Genomic DNA, 21,635 nt, shown 5'->3' with positions numbered 1-21,635 from the left:
ACTAATGAATACAAATGTGTATATGACTGGGTCAGTTTGCTGTACAACAGAAATTGGCACAACATTGTAAATCAACTATAATAAAAAATAAATTAAAAATATTTTTTAAATTAATGAACACAAATATTTTTTAAAAACACTTTTACGTAAATTATAATAAAAACATTTACTCCGTAGAATAATGCATACTAGGTCATGCTTTGTAAATCACTTTATATACATGATACACGATGTTTACATTTCCAAGCCAACCTACATAGTGTACGAATACTTTAAAAGTGATAACTAATACCAAGAGCAAAGTAGCTTAAAAATTAACTTTATAGTTGACGTTATTTAAATGAATAGAAAATCATTCTTTCAGTAGTTTAACATTGGCACCAGTACCCCAGAAAGATAGACGATTTGACCTTAGCTTTAAAGTTGTCTTCATTGTTAATTTCCATAAAAACCTTAACATTTGTCTAATTATAGGGTTCCGCATTCATTGATCTCACTAATTCAACTGTTTTATCTGAATGCCTCTCCTGAATTGATAAATCTAAATTGCACATTTTCTAAACTGCTAAGCTCAGGAGAAATCTTGAAGGTGGCCCAAATGGCTCTTGGATCTTTTGTACCCGTCTAGCTCCATCTACTGTAACTTTGTAATATTGGAGTTACCGTTCTGTTCTCAGAACTGCAATGTTCAGATTCCTTTACTCTGTCCTGGCATTACTCAGCCTACCACAGGCATATATTCATGGCTAAATTGAAAACCAAGCAGTTTTTTGCCATGAAAATGAGCTTTAATATTCCAACTGTGTTTTATTATCAAGGAAAGTCAATGTTGTATAATGCTTTTTTTATATATATAAAAAAAAGCGTTTAAACTACATGGCACTGTTCAGTTTGGGGGTTTTCTGTGGAAGTTCCCAGGCCAGAGGTGGAATCCATGCCACAGCAGCAACCCAAGCCACTGCAGTGACAACACCAGATCCTTAACCTGCTGTGCCAAAGGAAACTCTGGAATTATTCAGTTTTATCATCAAGGAATAGGTTTCTCAGATCTGGCTCATCTTTAAGGCTGTTGTGCCATAAGCTATATTTCTCCCAGAAATAAAATAAAAGGAGTGAGTAGTTACCAATGGAAAAAAACTGTGGAGCCCTTGCAATTGCTTTGTCCTGGAAGAATGTGTTCACATGATTCACACAACTTATTGTTTTATCATTTATCTACCTCCCTGGAAATAGCAGGACATAAAGAGAATGAAATCAATATTCTTTTCTACTTGCCTAGCACAAATGGATACTTACTTGGGGTCAATAGTCCTTTCTGAGAGTTTTACGTAATGTTCAAAAAATACCTCTACCCCAGGTAAGGAGAAGTCAGAGGATGCAATGATGGGGGAAACATGGAGTGAGCTGTATTCATTACCAAGGTCCTGGCTTTTGTTTGCGTCTGTGGATTTGCAGGTGATCATTCTGTTTTTCAAACTAAGCAAATAAACAACAAAATTAATTGAAGTGGACCATGAATGGGCCAATAATGGAGTCCATTGTGGACCAAGGATTATAATAAATCCAATTTCTGACTCCTGCAGTCCAGTGGGGAAAGAAAAGAAAATATCCCTACTTTGCTTTGAATGTTAGAAACCAACGACCTTCTGCCTGGTGAACTTGGGAGGAGTGAGGCAACATCCTGAGTCAGAGCCTCAGGACTAGTTAGGAGCTGCCTACCTAGTTTCCTGATCTTCAGGGGAGCTTCCTTGTCAGTAGTCTCTCTGTAGGCTCTTGCCTTCTTTATGTGTTGTTGTGATGAGGGTGTGCGCCTCAAGAAACAGGTACAAGAGAGTTCCTAGCTGCATTATTCATGACAGCCCCAAATGGGAAACAATCCTGATATCCATCAACAGGAGGATGGATAAATGTGATATATTCCCGCAAAGCCATACTCTCGAGCAACGAAAATGAATGAACTACAGCTACCATAGCAACTTGGATGAAGCTCACACATGCAACACCAAATGTAAGAAGCCAGACACATGAAAGAATATATGCTAAATTACATTTATGTTCACAAAACAAGCGAAATCAAAGTATGTTTAAGGAGCGCATGCCTAAGTGGCAGAATTATTTTAGAAAGCAATGGGGTCATTATCCTAAAAGTCAGGTTAGTGGTTACCCTCGGGGTGGGATATGTGACTAGGAGGAAACAGGAGGTGAGGCTTCTGCGGCACTGGCAACATTCCGTTTCCTGGATGGTGGTTCAGTAGGTGTGTGCCTTGTAAATAATTCCCCGAGCTGTACTTATGACTATGCACTCCTCCGAATTTGTTGTATTTCACAATTACAAAAAGACTTTAAAAGACAAATAATGAAAACCCTGCTATGTGTCTCCATTGCTCACCCAGTTTCACATCTTATTAATTAGAGCCCCCCGCCCCCAAATCTGTTCCCACCTTCTGGCCTTGTCTGGGCTCGTCTTCTCCTCATTCATGTGCATCATGTTCCAATCGTATTTCACTCTTCAGTGACTTTGTACATTTTCCACTAATGTGCCTAAATGTACCCATTTTCCCAACCCCATTCCCACCCACTGACTTCCATGCCTTGGTCAAATTAATGTCTTTTGCCTCTGAATTCTCATTTCCATTTGCGCCTCTCTTATTGCAACTACTACATTCTTCTTGGTCTGGTAGTGTGTGTGTGTGTGTCTCTGTGTGTGTGTGTGTGTGTGTGTGTGTTCTCTTTATGCATAATCAAAACAGTTTTGAGCACAGTAGTTACTCAATAAATGTAGAATAAATTCATTCTTCAATATGAATGAGAATGAGTATCCATTTGGCAGTTTGGGACCTAAAATACCTTTGCAGAAGCTTGTCTGTAGAAAAAGGGTCATTGTCACAGCCACACTGAAGAATAACTCAACCCATGCAGTAGAGTGTACTGGCTGTTATGAGAGCTGGGTTGCGCCTTTCTGGGAACCGGCCTGCAGCCTCCAGGTGGTTACACGGGTCATTCCGTGCTGCTGGTCCTGAGGTAGTGACCCAAATCAGTTTTGTGGAACAAATCTGGAAGGCTCTAGAAGCCACTGGGTTATTCATATTGCGTATATCAAGACCCCCTGTCTGCGTGTGAGTGAGCATTTAGAGAGATCACACATACAGCCACCACTCTGAGGGCACATGTATGAGCGTGTGTGTTGGGGATGGGGCGAGGCCGGCATAATCACTTCGAAAATCCAACAGCTTACACATGTGTATGTGACTTGGTGTGGATTTGTCTGAGAGGAGAATGAAACTGGGCAACAGGGAAGACTCTGTTTTTTGTTTTTCTGTTTTTATCTTTTTGCCTTTTCTAGGGCCGCTCCCGTGGCATATGGAGGTTCCCAGGGTAGAGTTTGAATCAGAGCTGTAGCCTCTGGCCTACACCACAGCCACAGCAACGTGGGATCCGAGCCACGTCTGCAGCCTACACCACAGCTCATGGCAATGCCTGATCCTTAACCCACAGAGCAAGGCCAGGGATCCACCCTGCAACCTCATGGTTCCTAGTCGGATTTGTTAACCACTGGGCCACGACGGGAACTCCAGGGAAGACTCTTAAGGCTTCTTACAGAGCAGTTAATACCATCCCTGGCTGGTTGTTTGTATACAGAGGTAATTCATAAGTTAGGCATGTCTGAGTCAGGAAATACCTATATTATTTGTATGTATGTTTATGTGTATGTGTTATGGCCTATATTTGGGAACAGGTTGCTTCAGAGAATCATGCAAAAATAACTAAAGTGTCACCAGATTTTGAAGGTGGGCATGTAGTAATACAGATGTTGACCGTGGTAGAACTTAAAGCTAAGCAGAAAAAAAAAACATTCAGAGAAGATTCTGGAAGACTTTGCTTGGGTGACTTTGAAACACACAGAAAAGTCTCTTTGGATGATAAATCCTGTTAATCTGTTTAGCTCAAGTCAGAACCAGTTGTTCAGATTTGGGTGGGAGGGAGGGTTGACCTTAGTGGTTACTGGGCAGAGCCATTACTAGAGTTATAAGATTTCACAAATAAGTTGGTTGTGCATGTGGACTCCAAAATGCATTGTCCACGTATGAAGTATTAGATGCAAAGTGTAGTTAATGGCTAACAAATGTTTGAAATTCAAAGCTATTCCAGGAAAGGAGGAATGAAACGAGTCCATGTTATATTCATTAGACAAATGGCCTCAAACACTGGTATGTTTCCCAAACAGTCTGTGAATTGCTGGCTTTAACATGTTGCAATTTTGTTGGTTAAAAAATTATCAAGAAAATTCAATAGAAGTCATCGAAATGATACACCACGCAATTACTCTGTGAAGAAGTACTTTTAACTCTGAAATAGTAGAATACTCCCTGCACTTTTTCTCAGGTCCTAGATGAAATATAACTCAGGAAATGAGGTCATGCGATTAAAAACATCATAAACTTTCTTTGTTATTATGTCATGATGTTTTTTTTGTGGTTTGTATAGTTTCTTTATAAGTCCCTTATGCAAACTATAAACCAAATAATTATTTCTGTTTTGGAAAAATTTGGAACTGCCAGTGAATTTTAGCTAGTTGTCCATAAAGGAAACACAGAAAAAAATAGGTGGCTATTTGACTTGACTTTGGTGGGGGTTTTTTGCCTTTTTTTTTTTTTTTTTTTTTTTTTTTTTTTTTTTTTTTTTTTTGAGCCGAAGCTGCGGCATGTGGAGGTTCCCAGGCTAGGGGTCAAATCGGAGCTGTAGCCACTGGCCTACACCACAGCCACAGCAACGCCAGATCAAGATCCGAGCCGAGTCTGCGACCTACACCACAGCTCATGGCAACGCTGGATCTTTAACCCGCTGAGCGAGGCCAGGGATCGAACTCGAAACCTCATGGTTCCTAGTTGGATTTGTTTCCTCTGTGCCACAGTGGGAACTCCTGACTTTACTTTGAATTTGTTAGTTTCAAAGTATTGTAGCTACATTTTTCATTGGTGTTCTCTGAAGAAATGTGGAGTTTTGATTTTGAATTTTTAAGTTGTTCTTTCCCTTCCTTCCTCCCTTCCTTCCTTTCTTTCCATTGTCATTGACTTTTTACAAGTGTTTTTCAGTGTGGATGCTGGAGAAAATGAAATAAACCATAATAAAAATAATTTTGTCCAGGTGGTTCATAAATCAGTTGAGGAAATACAGTTCTTTGTGGCAAATAAAAAACATATGTATTACCTAGTGCACCAAAATGTTATTATTCATCAAATGAATGTTATAGATGTGTTAGGATTTAGAGATGTAAGGGAGAAGAATATTAGGGTAGAACATAGCACCAATACTGCATATTTTTGCCTAATGTGGAATAATTGGAAACAAATTCTTGAGGAATTGTCCATGAATTTGGCAGAGCTGAAGTTCATTTCTGGAGTATATGGGGATTTCCCCATTAGGAAGATTATCTGTTATTTCCTCTTAATTTACAATTTGTTGAATACTGCTGAATTGCTATAAACTCCAACTAGAGAATTCAAACATAGAAGCTATAGGGGATACAGTGTTAGCCAGAAAAATACCTGACTATCGGTATAACATGGAAGCAATAGGAATGTCTAATTTATATATGTATGTGAGTATGTGTGTGTGTGTGTGTTTAGAATATATGTGTATACAGTACATCTTTTTTAATTTGGTTAATTACTAGGGTTTGTGGATTCTTTTTCTAACTTTTTTTTTCTTTCTTTTTTTCTTTTTTTTGCTTTTTAGGGCCACACCAGAGGCATATGGAGGTTCCCAGGCTAGGAGTTGAATCGGAGTTGCAGCTGCCGGCCTACATCACAGCTCACGGCAACGCTGGATCTTTAACTCACTGAGCGAGGCCAGGGATCAAACCTGCAACCTTGTGGTTCCTAGTCGGATTCGTTTCTGCTGCACCACAACAGGAACTCCTCTTTTTTCTAACTTGAAAGCAGACATTTCCATCTATGTCCTTTCTGCATTTATATATTACAGATTATACTGTATTATTTTATATTTCCTTATTAATGTGTTATTTTCTAATTTTCTGATTTTTTTTCTGTGTATTACTTCACAATTTAATCACAACTTAGAAATGATTTGAAACTGCTTTTGTAACCCCTCAGCTATTCCCATAAAGTGCTTAATATGCATGACTTAGAGGTACTTAAAACTGCTTTTAAACAAATGAATGAATTTATTTTTTTGCTATTATTTACCATTGAATTATCTTAGTAGATTATACTGAGAGTTCAAGGAATTGATGCAGGATTTAAAAAAAAAAAAAACCTTTAGAATGCTATAATTGGTTGGCTTTCGTTATAGCAATCATTTTCATTTTTAATATTTTCTATTTTTTAATGCCAATTTTACACAAAAGCTAGATGTTTCAGACTTCACTGAAAGTAAATGAAAATATAATTTTGCTCCTTTTCCATGACATTTACTAAGCAGGAAGGAGCCATTTCAATTTTAATTTTTAAAATACTTTTCACGCATTATTTTTGTACTCAAAATATTCCTTGGTTTAACCAGAATCGTTATCGTGCGTCACAAAGTCCAGCATCTGATGCAACTTTTTTTATATGGGAGTTTTTAATTATTTTTCTCTTAAACCCAAATCTATAAATTATTTTGATGAATTTAATATGGATTAAATGAATACTTTTTAATGAACTTGATATATTTATCACTTAAAATGGAGGTTTGACCTATGTCATTTGTTGATTGAATGCACATTTGTTATTCACAAATCATTTCTTCTTTGATAATAAATTCCTTCTCTTTAAATTTCACCTCTTCCTCCTCCTCCTCCTCCTCCTTCTTGACCTATAAATCATAAAGGGGGCAGAGGTAATAGAAATAAATTCTCAGAGGGTTATGAACATTTTGAAAAATATTATTTGAGTTAGAAAAGATCTGTGTGAACAATGACCTAAAACAAAACCAGAATGTTCTTTCTCATGTAAGAATGTTTTACATTAAGACACATGTTTATTCATCTCAGCACACAGGTCAGACTGTGGTTAAAAAAATATTCCATGATTTGATATAATCAATTAATACCAGTTAAAATGATCACATGCACAAAATGATGGCTTCTAGCATCAGAGTTTTTGATGTAAACCTGTCATGATGTGACAGTTCAGATTTGAGGAACACACGTAGTCCCTGTGGTTGTCCCTAAGTGTGTGAACATGTCACATGGTCAGATATTGAATGGGGGTCTTGATTGAAATAAATAGTCTCCCTTGACTTGTCACATAGTCAGACTTCATGTAACACTGGGTTTAAAAATGAAACCAGCTGGTTATTAGGCTATGTTGGCAGGAAAACTGATCCTGATTCTGTTTTAGTGCTCAGAACATGGTCAGACATGCTCAATGAATGAACTAATGTTTGGATGAGGTGTGGATCATTTTTTAAAGAATTAAGATTGGCCTACTCCCCTTCACAGTTCTGGGTCCTCATGTACAAAGAGAAGAGCATATCGATTTTGGAAGTGCTTTAGGGAATTCACAGTTGGCATGTGTTGTGTCAGGTGTGTGGGAAGGGTCAGTGTGACCAGGTATCTTCTCCACCATCAGGACCACAAAAGGAAGGACCAGTGCTTCAAGGAACTTGAGAGCTCGAAATGCCGATAGCTTCTTGGTGCTCCGATTTTGTGACATTTTCAACATCCTCTACCGAACATAAGAAATGTCACAGCATGTCAGATCGGGGGTCCACCAGTCTTGTGTTCTCTGTCTGAAGGTGACACCACTGCTTTGTAAGAATGTGGCAGTTTGCATCCATGACATCAGTCTCAGAGGCTAAGGCTGCAACTTGAACCTGCCTCATTTTCCTTTAATGAACTGTTAAGGTTCTGATATCCATGGATTGATCCAAATCCTCTTGACTCATCCTGACCAGCTTTGTGGGTATAATGAGCTCCATGTGCCTACGTGTCACTGCATAAGCACACTCTTCATATTTGTTCTAAAACCTTGTCCCATAAGGTTTAGGGTGCCTTGTACATTCCAGATTTTCATCAGTAAGCTCACGCTCACTCTGACCATACTTTCTTGGCGTCTTACACGTTGATCCTATTCTCTCTGTTTTAGGGGAGAATCATAGTACAGGGAATCAAGGTGTTCTCATACAGTCCTTCACAGCTAAGCCCAAATAAAATACATCCATGTTTTTTAAAGTTCTGAAAAATTCCTTCGGAATGAAGGTTTTTCAGTGTTAGATTTTGGAAACTCCCAATGTGCTTGCAATAGATTGGTTCTGTAACAAAGAAGAAGATTTGGTATGCAAACACTCCTAGCCAGAGCACATACAGACTTTCATAATTCACTCAGATATACCAGTCTAACCCTCAATATGTGATAAAAATTGATTATCCATTTAAAGTTGTTTCATGGTCCATGCATGTGTTTCCACTGGTGTTTTAAGTGGCTTTACACAGAGTGAAATAGCATTACTTAAACAGTAAAGTATAAACATAATATGGCTCGTTTATTAAGGTCCCAATGCTGCAGCTGGAAGGCATCCCAGGCAGTCCTGATGCATAGAAAACGTGGATGTCCTTGGCTTCACAGCCGCTGAGACAATTGCGACGCCTCGATGTGGACTGTGACCTTCTCTCTGGCCTCTTCGGTAGTAGAGGGGACACTGAGCTTTCATCTTGCCTTCTCGTTCAAGCCGCTTCTTGTCAGTTGTGCATCGGTCACCTGCGTGGTTTGGTGCTAAGTGCTTTCATTCAGTTTTCAGCAGATCGCCATCCATTTCAACGTAAAAGATGGGAGTTGCCGTCTTCGTTGATGGTTGTGGTCAGTGGATGGAGTGTGGTCAGCAAGATCACGGAAGAAGTGGTAATTAAAAGTAATTTGAGTTTGTACATAAAATCCCAGTGAGATTTCCCAAATCTGGCCTCTTGTGAGCCTTGGCTTTATCCAAAACTCCAGGGTGTTTGTTGCAGCTGGCACTGTTAGTGGCTGCCTGTATCCCCTGGCCATTCATCATCCCTGTGCCAGCCAACTGAATGGCTTCCAGCTGATCACATCTGCAACTCCTTGCCTTTGGGCTTTCTCTGCTTTTCAGAGCCCCTTTGGTTCACCTGTAAGTCAGGCTGGCAGTGCCAGGAGTCAGTGATGGAAATTGACTAATACCCCAGCTTATACCTACCTTGGGTGGAATATTTCTAAGATGTGATCTTTACTGAGTTTCTAGTGGGACTGAGCTGTGATTTCTCACAGTGGTAACCTGCTCAGTAGCACACGCCTTATTGGACTTCTCCCCTTCCTCACTTCCCTATTAGTACCTCCTGGAATTACCTCTCAAGTAAACTCCTTGCTCTCACATTTTTCTTAAGGTCTGATTTTGAGAGAATACAACCCTAGAATGTTTGTGTGTTTATTCTCTTGCTCAATCTCAGATCACCTGAATCAGTATCTCAGGGAAGTGAGTCCCAGGAAATGCATCTATTTTTGTAACACATATGAGTGATCCTCATGTGTATCCCAGTTTGGGAAATACCACATCCTTCATCACAATCCCTGTCTTCCAGCAAATCTCAGCAGTGAGAAGGAAAGCTAGGAATGGCTTCCAGAACACGGCAGCCATCAGTGGAGTGGTCCTCATAGCATTGACATATGGCTTCCACCCCCTTCTTCCTGCTAAGAATCCCACAACTCTAGGGAATTGTAGATGAAGTTTGGATTAGGGCGACCTGCCCTCATATTTTTATTAATTTTAATTTTATTTCTTTATGGCCACGCTGACAGCATATGGAAGTTTCCAGGCCAGGGGTTGAATCTGAGCCACAGATGCGACGTACACCGCAGCTGCAGCAGCACTGAATCCTTTAACCCACTGAACCGGGCCAGGGATCACACTCCTGCCTCCACAGCAACCTGAGCCACTGCAGTTGGATTCTTCACCCACTGCACCATAGCGGGAGCCCTTGCCCTGGTATTTTTAGACTTTCGGGAGGTCATTCTGTTTTCTTTCCTACTTGGATGCCATAGGTTAAGCAGAAGGTTCTGAGATGCCTACAGACCAAAGTCACTGGGATGTACTTAACATTGAACCAAATATTTAGAATTGACTCTAGTCGGAGTTCCCGTCGTGGCGCAGTGGTTAACAAATCCGACTAGGAACCATGAGGTTGCGGGTTTGGTCCCTGCCCTTGCTCAGTGGGTTAATGATCCGGCGGTGCCGTGAGCTGTGGTGTAGGTTGCAGACGCGGCTCGGATCCCGCGTTGCGGTGGCTCTGGCGTAGGCCAGTGGCTACGGCTCCGATTCGACCCCTGGCCTGGGAACCTCCAGATGCCGCAGGAGCAGCCCAAGAAATGGCAAAAAGACAAAAAAAAAAAAGAATTGACTCTAGTTGATCTCATGAGAAACGGTGGTCTTCTACTCTGCCTTTCAAGACAGAAGTCTTTACTGCTTAACAACGAAGAGTAATGCTAACTAAATTTAGGGGCAAGAACCTCGTTGTGTCTATGAATATCTTTTAGTAACCAGTAGGAAAAGCTATCCAAAGCCAACCCCAAGCCTGTGCCAAACCAAGAGTAATGAACCCTTGATGGTTCAGAACTTACTGAGGCCTTTTCTGGCTCCATAACATTAAAGGTTTAAGAATAATTTTGAAAAGTCTGAACAAAATCATTTTGGAACCTAAAGATTAAAAATACATTTTCTGAGAAAAAAAGTAGAAGGAATTATATTTATTTAATCTGAAGAAGATATTTTTTTTCTTTGCTTTTTAGAGCCACACCCGCAGCACGTGGAGGTTCCCAGGCTAGGGGTCCAATCGGAGCTACAGCTGCTGACCTATGCCACAGCCACAGCAACACCAAATCCAAGCCACGTCTATGACCTACACCACAGCTCACGGCAATACCAGATCCTTAACCTACTGAGCGAGGCCAGAGATTGAACCCTTATCCTCATGGATACCAGTGGGGTTTATTACTGCTGAGCCACAACAGGAACTCCTGGAGAAGATACTATTAGTGAAAGATAAGAATAAATTGTCCTCAGACTGGGTCTTGAAGAATCAATAGGATTCTCTTAAGAATACAGGAATAGGGAGTTCCCACTGTGGCTCAGCACGTTAAGAATTCAGTGTGGTCTCCATGAGGCATGCAAATTTGATCCCTGGCCTCGCTCAGTGGCTTAATGATCTGGCGTTGCCACAACTTGTGTTGCAAAGGCTGTGGTATAGGCCTGCAACGGCAGCTCGGATCTGATCCCTTACGCTGCGGGTGTGGCTGTTAAAAAAAAAAAAAAAAGGAAAGGATATAATAATATATGTTGAATAGAGACTCATTCATCTAGTTCCACCCATGCCTTTGTGTTTCTAATATGGGCCAGGAGCTATGTTGGACACAGAGTTACAAAGGTGTGTCAGGTGCAACCCTGCCTGGCTTTTAATAAACTCACTGTCTTGTAGACAAAATGAACATCTAGTTTTTTGGGCATGTGACTGATAAAGTGTTACATTCCTGTAACAACAGAGTGCTATAGAGAGGAGAGAGTAGTTAATTAAGATAATGGATGTAAGAAAAGGTGGCATAATTGCATTTAGGCTGGAAAGCACTACATAAACGTTATTATTATTGAGAACAGCTGTGCCTGGGGATGGGCTCCGGAGGAAGATTTCAGAGGAACAGTGACTTTGGTCCTGGGGCTTGAACAGGAGAAGGCTTCCAGCAAGCAGGGGGAAAGCCAAGGCAATAGGGGCAGCGGGCCCAGTGTGGATGAAGCTGGGAAGCCTGGGGGGTGGGGGCGGGGGCTCTTGCTGACTGCCACTCAAATTCTGCATGTTCCAAACATTTTCCCAAGGCCACCCACCCCTTCCTGCCTCCATTTTCCTCTCCTCAGCATCACAGGCATCTGTGTGAACTTGCTGACTTCTCTTTCTCGCTGCTTCAGCCTCTCTGTATCTTTTTCCCCCTTCTCCTCACGGATCTCACTGATGACGGGCTCAGAAAGCATCAAGTCAGCCCACCTGCTGACATCTTGGAGGCACATTTCTCTGCTCCTGGACCAGCTTCCTCTGTGTCCAGCATCTCCTCCACCTCGGTCTTTGTAGTTTTGAGCACTCCCTCAACCTTCTCTGTCATCCTCAGTCTGTCCTACTCCACTGATGTTTTTTCTGCTTTTTCTTGAATTACACGTTCAAGTTTTCATTCCCTTTTTGATATTTTTTAACTTTTTTTTTTTTTTTTTTTAGCCACAACTGCCGCATGTGGAAGTTTCTGGGCCTGGGATAGAACCTACACTAGAGCAGCGATCTGAGCCACAGCCGTGATAATGCCAGGTCCTCAAACCATGAGCCACCAGGGAACTCCTCCCCTAGCTTTTAAAACAAACCCCCCCCAAACACCCTTTGCTTTACCTTCCTTCTCCTATGAAATGCTAACCCATCTCCTTGTCTTTCTTCCCCAGTCTTCTAGAAAGCTGGAAGCAGCTGCCTCTGCTTCAGTTCCCACTCCGTCTGTAATTTCTTGCCACTTCATTCCATTCCTCATAACCCAGCTTTTCCTCATCCCCCCACTGCTCATTCTTGCAGAGCCTACCAGGGACCTTCTATGGGTTTGCAGTCGCCATGCCAATTGGCATTACGTGCGTCTCTCTGCTGTTCTCCGGTCTGTCTCCTCCCTCAGCTTTGACGCAGAGAATTTACTCCTTTGTTCACTAAAAATCCTAGGTCTACCCTATCCAGCCTCCCTGCTGGGTGCCAGCTTGATACGTATGCAAATGAAGCCGATTTTTCCCTTAAGGTGTTCACCCTCAGACACTGACACTCATGTCAATGTGCTGGAAGCAACGTGTGTGCCAAGGACTCCAGGAATCCTCTTCAGGCTGTGCCTGGGTGCGTCTAGGCTGGAAGGAGCTTTGGGGAGGACCCCAAGGGCAGCTCTCGCCTGTGTGGTGTGGTAGAGGCAGTACAGACAGTCGTGCCATTAACAGTAGTGAAGAAGGCGGGAGAGGAAGCTCCAGTGTATGGATGGTGACCTCACATTTGGTTGTGCTAAGTGCGACATGGCAGCTGGACGTCGAGGAAGTCCAGCCAGTCCGCCTGGCGCAAGATACAGGCTAACGCAGTAGGTTTGGTAGTCACCTGCCAAGGGGTGGCTGTCACCAGGAGAGTGCGTGAGGTCGCTAGGAGACCAGGCTCTAGAACAAGCCAGGAGAGCCCCAGGGGTGGAGCTTTGGGGTGAAGGCAGAAGAGAAGCTAGAGATGCTCTGAAGGTGGGGGGCGGGGGCGGGGGGCGTCTTCCCTCCTTCCACATCCCCCTCGGCGCTGTCCTGAGCCTGAGGGATGGGAAGCACAGATTTGTTCTGCCCACTTCCTTCCTTAGACACCCTCAGTGGCTCCCATACTGCCTACAAGACAAAACAGGAAAGAAACCAATCACCTTAGCACAAAGCCCTTCAAGGGCTCACCCCTGTGTAGTTTCCCTTGTCTATCACCCTCCCTGGCCTCGGCCATACTCTGACCCAGGGGTTCTTAGGCCCTAAGCGAGCATCAGAATCACGTGGGGGACTTGTTAACACAGGACAGCTAGGCCCCGCCCCCAAAGTTTCTTAGTCCTCAGATCTGGGGTGGAGCCTGAGAATTTGCATTTCTGACAGTTTCCTAGGGCTGCGAAGGCTGCCAACCGACCAGACCACGCTTTTAAGGACCGTTGCTTTAACTTCTGCAGGCTCCCCCGACCGGGACAGCTTTCTCTGCTTCTGTGTGGATGATTTTCTGTGCCTGTAATTCCACCTCCTTCCTTTTCAGTGCCCATGGCTTTGAAAACTTGCCGGCCCAATTCTCCTCAATGGCTGTACACCATGACGCCTCCTCCCTCCTGCTAATAGTTAATTCTGCATTTCTGATAAGGCAGGGACTCTGCTAAATTTGATTTGCCCAGGCGCGTCAGAGAGCAATACAAACTGAGCCCTGAGCCCCTGGATGGGGCCAGTCTTGATATGCTGATGGGCTGCCTGCCTGGGTCAGGACCCTGGGTGGTCCCAAAGCTTGCAGGGTGGTGGGGTGGGGGAGGATGGGGGCGGGCACCAGCAGCTCTAACTGTGAGGCTCTGGAGAAAGAATGATTCAGGGGCTGATGGTTGACAGTAGTGGCGCATTTGTCTTTTGTCCCCCTCTAGAACACAGATTTCTTGAACGCCCGAATAGAATTCTCTTTGTATTCTGTGCTGCCTACAACTGCCTTGTACATAAGAGGTGCTTATTCTTGAATGAATGAAATGAGAAACAGCAGTGTGTCCAATTTGTTATTGGCTTCTATGTTTATTTAAACAGAAGAGGCCATGACAGATGACATCTGTGCCATATACATTTGTCACATTTATGTCACATTTATGTTAACATGCAGCTTTTGAAAGTACATTTCATACTATCTCCATTATCTTCTGTTATCCTCCCGTTTTTATCTGATCAATTAGGAGGTAGCTTTTGACCAGCTGGCCATTAGGCAAAGAGACATGTATTTACCCTCTTGATAGAGCCTGGGAGACTGAGACCATTCAAAATAGAGCATTTCTAAACAATGATTTTTTTAAAAAAAAATTGAGATATTAACTACACATAGAACTTTATTTTCCAAAAATAAACGTTTTCTGAAAAGGACAGTCCGGTGGATTTGGATTTGGGGGGGAAGACTTTTACACCAGGCTTTTTCAGATGACAACACGGTAACATAGCACCATTTTGCCATCTAGTGTTGCGGGTCAGTATTACTTGGGATGGAAGCAGCGTGCAATTTTCTTCCGCCTTTATTAGAGCTCGCAAAAACGTCGGCGTCTTCGGGAGTGAGATAGATCTTAGAATCCCAAGGATCCTGATCTCCATAAAGTCAGTCTTCCTTCTCATCCTTCCCTTCTCAAAGTCTTTGGTAAACAACCAGGCTGAGCTAACTTCGGACCAGATTGCAGTTGTGTCCTTAGAAATGCCCCACGAACATCTGCCCGGAGCTTTCCTTCTTGGTGAGAGAGGGTGTCGGCGAGGACAGCGGCAGCAGAAGTGGTCCCCGTCGCTCAGCTGCGGGGGGGTCATTAGAACAGAGCATGGCTTTGGAAAGGAACCTCATTTGACGAGGAAGCGCGGAGTAAAGGTGTATACAGGTGGCTTCTATACGATACTACCAGGGTCCACATGTTCTGCCCTCGACTAGCTAGGAGACCTTGGGCAAGTCATTTGTCCCGCATCTGTCAGGTGGGGACGATAATCCTGGTTGTGGCTGGTATTAAATGAGTTCGCAAATGCTCTCTGTGGACTGTACACTATTGTTTGAATCTTTCATCTCTGCTTGAATTTAAACACATTCCTTAACCTCCTCAGTGTCCTTATTTGTGAGGATGACACTTTCTGGTTATCTGCAGTGGCATACCTATCAATATTTAACACCTGGAGCAGATTATTTCTAAGTACCTTTCCTTTATATGAGAAAAAAATCTCTTTCAGTAATCATTATGAAATCAAACAAATGACTATAATGACCAAAAAAGAAACACAGGGAGTGAAAATTTCTCTTTTATTGAACTTTCATTCTAGTGGAACTAGAAAATCAAATAAAAATTAAAAATGAACACTCCAAATAAATGAATATACAACTACAATTTAAAACATAAAAGAGTGCCCAAAGGAAAAAGAAACTGGATTCATATTTTTATTTATGTTAATGTATTTTTTAAGGAGGGGAAAACCACAGGAAAAACTATGTCCAATAGACTTGAACACTGCATGGTTCAAAGTCACGGCACCTAGAATGACAGGTCAAAGCATCTCAAGTCCTGTTTCCACACAATCACCGTGCTTTCGTTGTGCTTCTGACTCTACCATTTGAACGCAGGAATATGTAGCGCTGCCGGGACTGGAGACACAAAATGCACCCAAGATGAGCCCAGATGATCCTGAGCCAACACGAACCTACTCTAGAATCAAATACATGGGGAGGCCTCACTGTGGTGCAGTGGATTCATGATCCGATGTGTCTCTGTGGCTTGGCCAGTGCCCTCCCCAGCCCTGGATAGTGGGTTAGATGCGCCATTGCTGCAGCTGTGGCCCAGGTTGCAGATGAAGCTCAGATTTGATCCCCAGCCCAGGAACTTCCATATCCTGTGAGTGGGGCCAAAAACCGGGGGAAAAAAATTGAATACATGTAGCTGAGTCCACTGTGTCTGTGGCCTCCTGTATGAGTGAGGTTCTCTGCCTCACCTCCCATGCAGAAAACAGTATTTCTTACGGGGTCAGTCATGAAACTGTGCTCATTTGAGGCTTATGTATGTGTGTGTGTGTGTGTGTGTGTGTGTATAATTTAAAACTCACCAGTAACTTTTGCAATTTTAGAACTTAAACCATTAAGATATTTGGAGTGTGAGGGGAGGAGTATTATCTGACACTGTTTCGAATTCCTTGGACATATTGATAATAAAAGAGAGCAACTTTTTACATTTTTAATTGTTTACAAAAATTTTTTTGATGGCTGCACCCTCAGCGTTTGGAAGTTCCCAGGCCAGGGCTTGAATCTGAGCCACAGCTGCCCTCTAGGCCAATGCCAGATCCTTTAACCCACTGCCCTGGGCCAGAGATGGAACCCATGCGTCTGCAGCGACCCGAGCCGCTGCAGTCAGATTCTGAACCCACAGCGCCACAGCCAGAACTCCAAGATACCACCTTTTAGTGGGTTTTATTATTATTTCTAAGTTTGCCACAGGAGGTCCTGTTGTGGCCCAGTGGAAACGAATCCAACTAGGAACTATGAGGCTGCGGGTTCGATCCCTGCCCTTGCTCAGTGGGTTAAGGATCCAGCATTGCTGTGAGCTGTGGTGTAGGTCGCAGACGAGGCTCGGATCCCGCGTTGCTGTGGCTCTGGCGTAGGCCGGTGGCTACAGCTCCGATTCGACCCCTGGCCTGGGAACCACCATATGCCGCGGGAGCGGCCCTACAAAAAAGCAAAAAAAAAAAAAAATCGCCACAAAACAATGCATCATCTTATTGCCTGCATGTGGGGCTGACTATGCCCACCGCCCTGGCCTTGGTACCCCTTGCCTGCAAGAGTTAAATGAGAAAAGCTGCCAGGACAATACATCCAATACTGAATATTTAACACATCCGGTATTCTTCTTCCATGACTTATCTCCTTGTTCTTTTCCTCCTACCCACCCAGAGCCTGTTCTCCATCTTCCCACCATATATAAGCACGTTGAGCCTTTAGGAACCAGATAATAAATGACAGTCTAATCCACAGATCCATTGTTCTAGATTCTTTGATCATAATCAGCCCCTTTAGGTCCTTCATTTGGAAACATGGGCCTTCTCTGGATTTCCTCTCAAGGCACCTTTCAATGCCACAAGGTAGGTGTCCCATGTTGTCTTGGCATTAGGGTGTGCAGATGGCCCGGCAGGACGGTGCCTGGCCCTGTCAGTTGCCCCTTTGCTCTCCGACCTACCCCCTTCCTTATCTCCACTCTGTTATCACAAGCGCTCCATTTCCCTGGCTCCTGGGCATGTGAGGGCAGTAGGAGGGCCAGACAGAAGACTGGGCGAGAGTCTGGTGATTGCCTCAGCCCCTCGCCACCCCAGGCAGGGTCTCTGCAATAGCTCCATCTCCTCCACAGAGACAGATTTCCTGAAAAATTAATGAAGCCTAAGCTCCAGGGCCTCTCACTTGCCCAGGCCCCTGCCCATGCCCTATGCGTATAATTTTTTAACAGCTTTATTGAAATATAATTTACAAACCATGAAAATCGCCCATTGTCGGGTATGGTTCAATGGGTTTCAGCACAGTTATTGGGTTGTGCAAGCATCACCACAATCCAGTTTTAGAACATTTCCATCACCCCAGATTTCCCTCGTGTCTTTTCAGTCAATCCTGGCTCCCAAGCCCAGGCCTTGATAAGGCTAGTCTACTCTCTGTCTCTACAGATGTGCCTATTCTGGGCACTCTCATGTAAATGGAGTCACGTAGCGTGTGGTCTGTTGTGACTGGTTTCCTTCCCCGAGCAGCCTGTTGTCGAGGTTCGTCCATATTGTCGCAGGAAGCAATACTTCATTCCTCTTCATTGCCAAACAGTATCCCATCGTACCCGTAGTCCCCGCTTTGTTTATATATTCGCCAGTTACTGGGCCTGACTGTGACTTTGTATTTGTAATTTTGCATGCTTTGTCTTAAAAGGAGTCTCCAGATTGTATAAGCTTTGGGCCCCCAACCCGAGAGCTGCCTCTGCCCCTGTGGCTATGGTCCAGTGGCAGCCTCTGTGATCTTGCCTCCTGCTAGCCATGCCCTTAATGGTCCCTTCCTCATGAATGTGGGCTATACCTCCTCATGCCTCCCTTCTTCTTCTTCTTCTTTTTTCTGTCTTTTCGCTTTTTCTAGGGCCACACCCACAGCATATGGAGGTTCCCAGGCTAGGGGTCTCATCGGAACTATAGCCGCCGGCCTCCACCACAGCCACAGCCACGTGGGATCTGAGCCGCATCTGCAACCTACCCCACAGCTCATGGCACTGCCGGATCCTGAACCCACGGAGCGAGGCCAGGGATTGAGCCTGCAACCTCAGGGTTCCTGGTTGAATTCCTTAATCAGTGAGCCACAACGGGAACTCCTCATGTCTCCCTTCTCACAAAGAGAATCTGGCTAAAGTGTTGGGATGTCACCTCCAAGGTTGGGTCACAAAAAGCCTGTTGACTTCCAGCCCGCTCCCCCTTTCCACGTGCTTTCTCACTCTCTGGGAGCCCTTGCTTTATAGGAAGAAGGCCGCCTTATCGTGAGTGGCCCAAGGGAGAGGCCCACGTGGCTAAGCACTGATGTCTTCGCCCAACAGCCGGTGAAGACTTGAAGCCTGTCAGCATCCATATGGGAAACAGATCCTTCCCAGTGGAGCCTTGAGATAACTGCGGCCCCAACGGACACCTTGATCACGGCCTCGTGAGGGATCTGAACCCGAACCACCCAGCTAAGCCGGTGGTTCCTGACCCGCAGAAACTGTAAAGTAATAAATGTGTTATTTACAGCTGCTAGGTTCAGGGATCATTTGTTACACACCGAGAGACAAATGTTAAGTCCCCACCTGGTAGCCCCTCTTTCCTGGCAGCCTTCACCATGTCTCTGGCTCCTGCCATATGACCCTGGCTTGGGGTCTCTGGTGACACAGCCTCCTCCTATGTGCCCCCCCGCCACATCCTTTCTGCTGTGGCTAATCTCTGTGTTGCCTTAGGGGCCCCTCTTTGGCTATTCTCTGACCTGTGTAACCAGCTCCTGGTATTGCCTCCCCGCCCCCACCCCACCCCACCCCCACCCCCGTTTGAAATAGCTAGAGTGGTGGCTGTTTCTAGCAGTTCAGGGGAAAACATTTCATCTTCTCTGACATGGAGGCTCACTTGAGCCTTCACAAGGCTGTTTAGAGAAAGAAAAAAAATTAGCGTGGGACCGAGAGTCTTGTAGGTCCTAGAATCAGTCTTCATGAATAAAATCGGTTAAGACAGAAAGCCACCCGCTGAGCTACCAGCTAGCACAGCAACAGCTCGGAAAGGTGATGACAGAGTGACAGAGCAGCCCTTCTCACGGCTGCACTGAGCTCTCGCGGGCGGGTGGGGAGAGAGGGCGTGGGCGTCGGGGCGTGGACGCCCCGGTGGCAACAGCCATCCTGGGGATTGCCCTTGGCAAAGCCTCCCTGAGGCCCTGGCAGGGCGATGGGGGGGGGGGTGGTCTCAGGGCCGTGGACACGGTCATGATCCTAGAGGGCAAAGCCTACCCCTCCCAGGTAGCCCTCTCTGAGGGCTCCAGGCTGCTCACGTCAAGGCCCAGCTGCTCAGGGAAGGGAGTTCAGCCTGCAACGCGGTGAAGCAGCTGCCACAGACTGCTGGAGGGCGGGTGCGCCAGCGGGGGCTGTGCCTGCTTTGCCCCTGGTGGACCAAGGAGCCGCTCCTTCCTAGGCCAACCTGGGAAAACAGCAGAGAAGCCTTTGGGCTGGCTTCCTCATCCTGCAATGCCTAGCTCGGTCCAGGGCGGGAGCTCTCGGCTGGGGAACTGACGTCCTGGGACATTGCTTTGGCTTCCAGCCCCTAGCACTGTTATTGCCTCTCCTGGGTGGGGGTCCGAGAGCAAACGGAGCAACAGACACAGCCCTCTGGCATCTGCCGGCTGCTTAGGGGCTTAGCCTCCTGCATAACCGGCTGTCATTCTCCAGGACACCCTGTAGCCCAGGACCCTCTCTCCCCCGCTGCTGGAGGCTTCCCGCTTTCTTCTGGTTGTGCCCTGGACCAGCACCTTCCAGCCCACCCTCCAGCCTTGACTGAGGAATCAGCAGGTTCTTTTGTCCCGAGTGGGTTCAGCCACTGCCCCCAACTCCACAGAGGTGACGAATTGCCTCGGAGTCTTTGTGCCCTAGCCACAGTGCAGACACCCACAGCTGACAGAGGGCCAGAGTGCTGGCACTTGGCAAGTCCAATATCAGAAACCCTCTGCGGAATTTGTTTCTGAGGGCAGCGTCTGAACAGAAAGAGTGGACATAGAGGGAGATGAAGAATAAAATGGCTCGGAGGATTATAAGATTGATTTCACTCTAGCTGCAACTGTCAGGTGTTTGGGGAATCGGAGCCAAGGCCTCAGCTAGAGCTGGAGAGAAGTTAAAGAACAATGGCTCGTAAGAAAGACAGTTCCCCCGCCGCCTCCGCAGACCACCGCTGCTTTCTCTTGCTGGAATGGATTTCACCAGGCAATTCAGTATTGACTCAAATCATTTACATCTTCATTAAATATTAATTTGATATCCTGTAATTGTTCATTACTTTTCAATCTGGCCTGGATTCTGTGAGGCACTGTGCGGAGTTCCTCGGGATGTCATCACCAAAGGCTGTTGGGCATGGGCCTTGGATTCAATGCAGGGGACAAGCTCCGAAGCAAGGGAATCCCTCATTGCCCACCAGTGTGTTTGATGGTTATTACTCGTGTGATGATGGGGAGGAACGTACATTATGCAGCCTCTCAGGGCTCTGCCAGTGAATTACAGATCACTTTGTCCTTTTGCCTGTTAGCACATCCATAAATTACAGCCCAGCCTGGGTAGAGCTCATAAGGAAAACTACCATTAAAAAAAACTTTTCTAGTGCCTTTAATTTGGGGACCACAAATCAATTAGGTTACCACTCATCATAAACACTTAACGAGTTGAGAAAGAGGAACCATCCCCATTGGCGGATGGGGAAGATTTGAGGACACGCAGTGGTGGATGCGGAAATGGATGGGGGTGGGGGGGTGGGAAGGACCCATTCCCCTCAGTGGCAACTCATGCACATCTTGTCAGGCACATTAAAAGAAAACTGGGTTTAGGTTCCATTGAGATAGTTGAAAAGGAGAGAGCTCCTTCAATGTATGGGTTATGCTTTTGGATGTGTATAGCTATACACCCAACCAGAATCGCTTCAACACTAGGATACTTACTTAATACACAAAAAGTCCAGAGGTGGGTGGGGTTGGAGTCGGTTCAGTGGCTCTGCAATGGCACCAAGAACCCAGACTCCCTCCATCTTTCTGCTCTGCCCTCCTCAGGGTTTTAGCTAGGTACCTAGACTTGTTCCCTCCTGGTTACAAAGTTGGCTGTCACAGTCTCAAGCACTGAATGCAAACACAACAGTATCCACCT

The sequence above is a fragment of the Phacochoerus africanus genome, chromosome X (assembly GCF_016906955.1).
Source record: "Phacochoerus africanus isolate WHEZ1 chromosome X, ROS_Pafr_v1, whole genome shotgun sequence".
Taxonomy (NCBI): Eukaryota; Metazoa; Chordata; class Mammalia; order Artiodactyla; family Suidae; genus Phacochoerus; species Phacochoerus africanus.
The sequence above is the reverse complement of the archived record's forward strand: the minus strand, read 5'-3'. Positions refer to the sequence as shown.